This window comes from Nematolebias whitei, chromosome 1, assembly GCF_014905685.2.
Source record: "Nematolebias whitei isolate Nwh7 chromosome 1, NemWhi1, whole genome shotgun sequence".
NCBI classification, from domain to species: Eukaryota; Metazoa; Chordata; class Actinopteri; order Cyprinodontiformes; family Rivulidae; genus Nematolebias; species Nematolebias whitei.
Genome location: NC_056498.1, coordinates 62768551 through 62775473, shown reverse-complemented (window position 1 = coordinate 62775473; position 6923 = coordinate 62768551). Strand labels below are relative to the sequence as shown.

The 6923-nt window shown below is 36.9% G+C and overlaps 1 long non-coding RNA gene across 1 annotated transcript; it reads left to right on the top strand.

Annotated features, from left to right (window-relative positions):
* Window positions 1-4492: 4492 nt before the first annotated feature.
* Window positions 4493-6605, top strand: LOC119419118. The gene is made up of 3 exons (XR_005187241.1): window positions 4493-4517; window positions 6130-6232; window positions 6531-6605. It is a non-coding gene; the product is annotated as an uncharacterized LOC119419118 (long non-coding RNA).
* Window positions 6606-6923: the final 318 nt, after the last annotated feature.

The window sequence follows — 6923 nt, the reverse complement described above, 5'->3', positions numbered from 1 at the left end:
ATATATATATATATATATACAGTAAAAAGTAAGTTTAATAACATTATTTATCTACAAGCACATAGATGTTTAACAGCCCATTAAATTACACCAAAATGCAGAAAATCACATCTACTTTATTCAAAATTTTCTGGGTTGTTTTACATTTTAAGCCTTGTTACTTGGTATGACTACTGCTGTTAGGATTCTGTTCAGTTTTATGTAAAGAAGTGTCTGTAATAATTTGAAGAAGTGGTGATACATTTATTGTGTTCATTATATGAATACCGGTAGGTAAAGTTTTAAAGTGGTTTTTGATGCTGTTAATTTTCTCAAAACAGTAATTTTTCGGAGTTTAAATTTAAATTTTTGTTAATAGTGTCTTGAATGAAAAATACCTCATGTTTAAAAGCATAAAAAATGTATTCACACTATTAAATAACAGGTTTTAAGTATTTATGTTACACAAATATTTCCATTGCATTAAAGAAACTAATTGAAGAAATTTGTTCAATAAAAATGAGGCTTATGAGGTGATCCCTGAAACTTTTCCTCCCCTCTAAGGGGTCCCTGAACCCAAAAAGTTTGAGAACCTATGCTATAGGTGATGCTAATAGCAGTTAGTGCCTGCTATTCAACGGCAAACCATGACTTAAAGAGCGAGGCCTTCAGTTAGGATAAAATATTGTAGCAACCTAATACAAGCTAACATTGAAGGCATTTAGGAGGTGCAGTACAATTACATTACTATACTTTTAGTAATTCAGATTCTCACTGGACAGGAAGTGTTTTCATTCTTTTTTTCCCATCAGTAAAAGTCCATCTATTTCTGTCCCAACACTACCCAGCATGCCACATGGCGCAGCCAGTCTTACATTCAAGTACAACATGTAATTTTAATAATTCAGACTGACATTTTACAGTAACCCACATAACTTACTGTTTCTTTAAACTTTCATTATGTAATAAGCTAAAATACAACAGTATTATTGAAAACTATTGATTCAAACATTGTTTTAGACCATCTACAATTTCCTTGTGGATTTTTGAGTTTACATGTTGCTGTTGTATGCATTGTAGATTTTCACATGGTCAAAAAAACGGAAAAGGCAAAAACAAACAAACAAACAAACAAACAAACAAACAAACAAACAAACAAACAAACAAACAAACAAACAAACAAACAAACAAACATAAATGCCTGCAGGGTTAGAGTCCAGTGTGTTGGCCCCACCCACTGCACAGTAATGTTTTGACTGGTTAATCTTCCTGTCAGTTATTAAACAAACTCATCCTGCAGTGACTTTGACTGAGCTCCCAAGTTTCTTGCTCAACTGCAAAATAGTTCACAGAAAATGACATAATACAAAGAAAAACTATATTGAAAATATCTGTTTTATATAAAATACATTTTCATATGTGCTTCTTAGGCCATTTCTGAAAGCCCTGAGGGTTCCCAACTGCAGCTAGCTAGCCTGAGATAAAATGATCTAATAGCCCAGATTTTGAATTGTTCTTTTTTTGTCAAGTGTTTAGTAGCTCTAATCAAAAAATGTTCAATACAAAAACAACGACTTTATTTGTAACAGAAGACGTTTCGCTCCTCATCCGAGGAGCTTTCTCAATCAAAGAGCAGTGAGTGAGGGGTTCAGGTTATAAGGCTGAGTGAGATAAGACACACACACATATGTAGATTGACAATTCACACCTCAACACCTTAACAGTAAGAGTCTTTTGTTCATCTAATTCACAGACGAGGCCCCTCTGTTCCCATGAGGTGTGAAAACTGGCTGGAAATCAGTCTTAAAGTTGCATTATAGGTTTTTGAAAGTGGAAATCTGAGGCCTCCTCTGTTAAGAGATGTTTTTTTTTTCTCTTTTTACATAAATTGCTTCCTTCATCCCCCTCTCAAACCATCTGTGTTCTCGGTCCAAAATGTGCACATTTTGGTCCTCAAAAGAGTGTCCCTTATCTGTGAGGTGAAGGTGAACAGCTGAATCGTGTCCTGAGGAGCTGGATCTCCTGTGTTGAGCCATGCGTTTGTGAAGAGGCTGTTTAGTTTCTCCAATGTAGAGGTCAGGACAGTCCTCGCTGCACTGGACCGCATACACTACACCACTCTGGTTGTGTATGGGTGTTTTGTCCTTAGGGTGGACCAGCCTCTGTCTGAGAGTCCTGCTGGGTTTGAAATGTACTGGGATCTTGTGTTTGTTGAAGATCCTTCTGAATTTCTCTGATGCTCCAGCAACATAAGGGATGACAATGTTTTTACGTCTGTTGTTCTCCTTTTTCTGTTTATTAGTGTGTTTTGTAGATTTCCTGACTGACTTGACAAAAGCCCAGTTAGGATATCCACATGTTTGGAGAGCTTCTTGAATGTGTTTCTGTTCCTTTTCCTTCCCTTCTGTCTTCATGGGGACGCATTCGGCCCGATGCTGTAAAGTTCTGATGACAGAGAGTTTGTGTTCCAGTGGATGGTGGGAGTCAAACAGAAGATACTGGTCTGTGTGGGTTGGTTTTCTGTAAACTTCAATGTTGAGGCTGTCCTCTCATTCCATCTGAATCAAACAGTCCAAAAAAGGCAGTTTGTTGTCGTTTGCATCCTCTCTGGTGAACTTGATGTTGTTATCGACCGAGTTGATGTGTCTGGTGAACGCTTCTATTTCCTTAGCTTGGATTTTGACCCAGGTGTCATCCACATATCGGAATCAATGGCTTGGCGTTGTTCCCTCATATGAGTTTAGGGCTCTCTGTTCCACTTCCTCCATGTAGAGATTGGCAACAATGGGTGACACTGGAGATCCCATAGCACAGCCGTGCTTCTGTCTGTAAAAACTGTCACTGAACTTGAAATAAGTGGTGGAGAGGCAGAGATCCAACAGGGTGTAGTTATACATATGTACTTTGTATGTGTGTCTTATCTCACTCAGCCTTATAACCTGAACCCCTCACTCTCTGCTCTTTGAATTGAGAAAGCTCCTTGGATGGGGAGCAAAACATCTTCTGTTACAAATAAAGTCCAGTTGTTTTTGTATTGAACGTTTTTTGGTTTTATCATGTCCTGGATGACTGAGAATCTTCACCAGCATTTAGTAGCTCTAATTCAACCAGTTAGTCATTTAGATCTAAGTTTTGGGTAGAAAAAGTAATCCAGTAAAATGATAACCCAGCCCTGTAGAGGTAAATCTACCCAGTGTTGGCTCAGTCCAAATTTTTCCTGGTGCTTTTTACAGTCTGGGTTGTTTTTAACTCAGCAGTTTTTAGTGTGCACTTCTTTAATTATTAAATTTTTTTCCCAAATGGGATATTTCCCTCAATAGTTTATTTATGTATTCAGGACTTGCAGATAATCAGCACCGATGATAACCAGGTGGTGACAGCGATTCAGAACTGGCACCAGAACGATTCATACAACCTGTACATGTCGGAACACAGAGGGCTGTTCTTCACACTGATGCTGGAGGACGTTGTGAGCAGTGGAGGTCCGGACGACAACATCATGATAGACCTGTATGAGGTAGGCAGCAGCAGTGCTGTGTGGTGGCTGCTGTCATCCAATTACTGTACATGACTTTATTTTTTCCAAACGGTTCTTTATCTGATCCAATTAAAACATAGGAAGTCCAAAACTTAAGCAATAGTTCATTTCTGTTCTGTTTTTCTTTGCTCTGTAGTTGATTCATATGGCTTCCTTATAATAGAACATCTGCTGACAGATGACATTCATGCAGCAATTTAGTGTCTTTTCTCATTAGGACTGATTTCACACTTTTTTTTTTTTTTTTCATGTAATGATATTGCTAGGTGATGTTTTGTATACATACCTCATAGTTTCAGTGGAGGTTTAATAACAGCTTTAAGTTGTGCACTGAACATAAATCAGTGTTGACAGATCCACTGTGAGGTTGCAGAGACCACACACGTACGCATCACTGTGCATTATCCTCATCTTCAGCCAGCAGTGAAAGTATCATGTTGTTACAGTCACACACCTCTTGTAGCCACCAGCGGTGGCAGAGATGACCTCTGCTCTCATCCATGGTTATGAAACGGTCTTTTCTGACACCAATTTGTAAAAATAATAATAATAATAAAAAAAAAAAAACGAGGAGAGATGTGAACTGTAGTGATTGCTATGTGTAAAACTGCATTAGTGCACATAAATGCTAAAAAAAAGACATGATATCTCAGGGCTGTGCCATATGTTGTTTTGATGCCACACAGTCCTACAAAATAGTGCTCTGTGTCAGAAAAGCTCTCACTCTCAGATATGTCCTCTCAAAACTAAACCCAGCTCACTTGTAAGAATATAAATATATTTTTGTTATTTTTTTTTTCCTCCTTTTCTTGTTATGCTTCTCCATTCCGCTCCCCACCTCTCATATGTGCAGGTTGCAGGGATTAAAGGCGTGTTCCTGTCAAATAAAGTTGTTGAAAACCAAGTAAAAACTTATATCACATACAACAAGGGCAAAGACTGGCGTCTTCTTTCGGCTCCAACAACCGATCTCCAGGGAAACAGGGTCTATTGTGAACAAGTAAGTGGGCCACTGACAAGAGATAGATATAGTTATTTGGATTTCCATTATCTGCTCTCAAAAGTCCTCTGCTGAAATACTGCATACTGTAGCACTGTTAAAGACAGTGAATATATGTTTCAAGGCAACACAGTGTTCTGAAGTGGAGCAGGCTTTGATATTTCTTCTGAAAGCTCATTATTATTATTAGTGATGTTAAAAAGACTCAGATATGTTCAACATGGCTGCTACTGAATACCTGTAAATGCAAAAATAAGTTATTTAGCAAACATGCTATTTTTGGTAAAACAAAACAATACCTGAATTGATCCATGCATTTATATGTAGATCAATATGTTTTTTTTTTTTTAATTATTATTATAGATGATGTGGTGTAAAATAAAATTAATTAGGTTAGCGAGTTGAAAACGCTGCCTCTAAAGTAAAATCATATATGGCATATCTTTACAGTAGTAACAAATAAATAAATCCCCTTATAAAGGTATTTATAAATTTTGTCAGTGCATTCATCTACATCATCATCTGCAGGCAAACAACATTTAAATGGACTGAACCCCCCCCCCCCCCCAAAAAAAAAACACACACACACTAGCTATGTTTAACTACCTCAAATGATTTCTTACATCTGTAGTAAAACTACCCGCATAACCTGAAAAGCACGGTTTAAATGTACTTTATATTTTAATGAAAATTACTTTGCATCATTTCAAATATAAATTCCCCAGTACTAACAATGTTTTAGCAAAATATATATTTTTAAAAGTGTTGATTTTTTTTTTTTCACTATTCATTTTTTAGTAGTTTGCTACCGAGGACTTTTTGTATTGAACTGATGCAACACCTGCTATTGTTGAATATAATACTATTGCAACAGCTTCGCTATGAATTATATTTTTATGAAACTTGCCCAAGTTTTTATTTATTTATTTGTTGTGGAGAAATAGCAGGTTACTTAACTTTGTGCTCATGATTGAGACCTTCTGAGATATTCTTGACTGTGGATAAAATACATATTTGGAATATTTTGTCCTGCTCTTGATGGAGAACAAAATAATAAATAAATAAATAAATAAAGCAAAGGCCATGTTGGCAAACATTAATCATCCACTCAGAGTTTTGCCTTTTGCCATTAGGGAGGAGGTACACTTTTCCTAACCAGGCCAAGTCTACAGAATACTTTAGATCATTTTTCCCATCAGCTGTCGGATGCCTTAACAAGCTATAGGTCATCTTACTACATATATGAATTCTCATAGGAACATACATCTATTTTTTATTCACATATATCGCTGTGTGTCTGTGTATTTATGTCCTTGTTTTATTGTGTCACACAGTTGAATGTGCATCTGTACTGACAACTTTTGTAATACCTAACTCCAGAATTATGTGTTTTTAGTTTATAATAGGTGACTGACTTATTTAAGTTTTCTAGCATTAAACTATTTTCTAAGTACCATAAATGTTCAGTTACTTTCCTATTTTCTTGTGCAAATATCTTTTCTTGTGCATTGTTGGTATTCATCCCTGATGAAGACATGACTCAGGTCTGTAAATCCAACTTTTCTATTTTCCATTTTGACCCCCTCAAATGAATCTTCTCATTGTATGACAGCCGTACTGCTCGTTGCACCTGCACCTTCACGTCTCGGAGAACCCTTACGCCTCGGGAAACATTGTCAGCAAAGACACTGCTCCGGGAATTATAATAGCATCAGGTGAGATTTGACTTGCACTGGAAACCTGCACAATCACATTTTTTGTTTACTTTTTTACCACTAATGCTGTTCTTTCATCACTTCCCTCAGCTCGCTCAGTCAGTTTTTATTTTATATTGTTGTTTAGCTCTTTTTCTAGCACCGTCCTTCACAGCTGACAACAATTTACAATGCGAGATCTTATCTGTCTTTCCTGCACATCTGCTCCATGCTACTCCAGCGGGACGAATAACAACACTGTTTGTAATACTTGTTGGAATAATCAGTGTCTTTTTTATTATTATTGATTTGTATTTAGGTGTGGTTGGGCCTGAGCTGACAAATGCAAATGTCAGCATCTTCGTCACGTCTGATGCTGGAAACACATGGAGAGAGGTAAAACATACTGTGAGGCTTTATGTGTGACGCTCCCTGCATGTGGGTGTGCAAGCACATTTTTAAATGTTTTAATCTGCTGAGTGAGTAGGTCCATGCCATATCTTTTTATTTGTACATCAATAAAAAAAAAATGCTTCCATTGTACATACTGTTATATACAGTAGTCCCTCGCTACTTCACAGTTCGTTTAGCGTGGATTCACTCTATCGCGGTTTTTCAAAATAAGAGTTGACATGACACACAATTGGCCGATTGTTTAGAAACACTGTTTAGAATAATGCAAGAGTATGGGAAAGCTTTAAAAAGCCTTTAT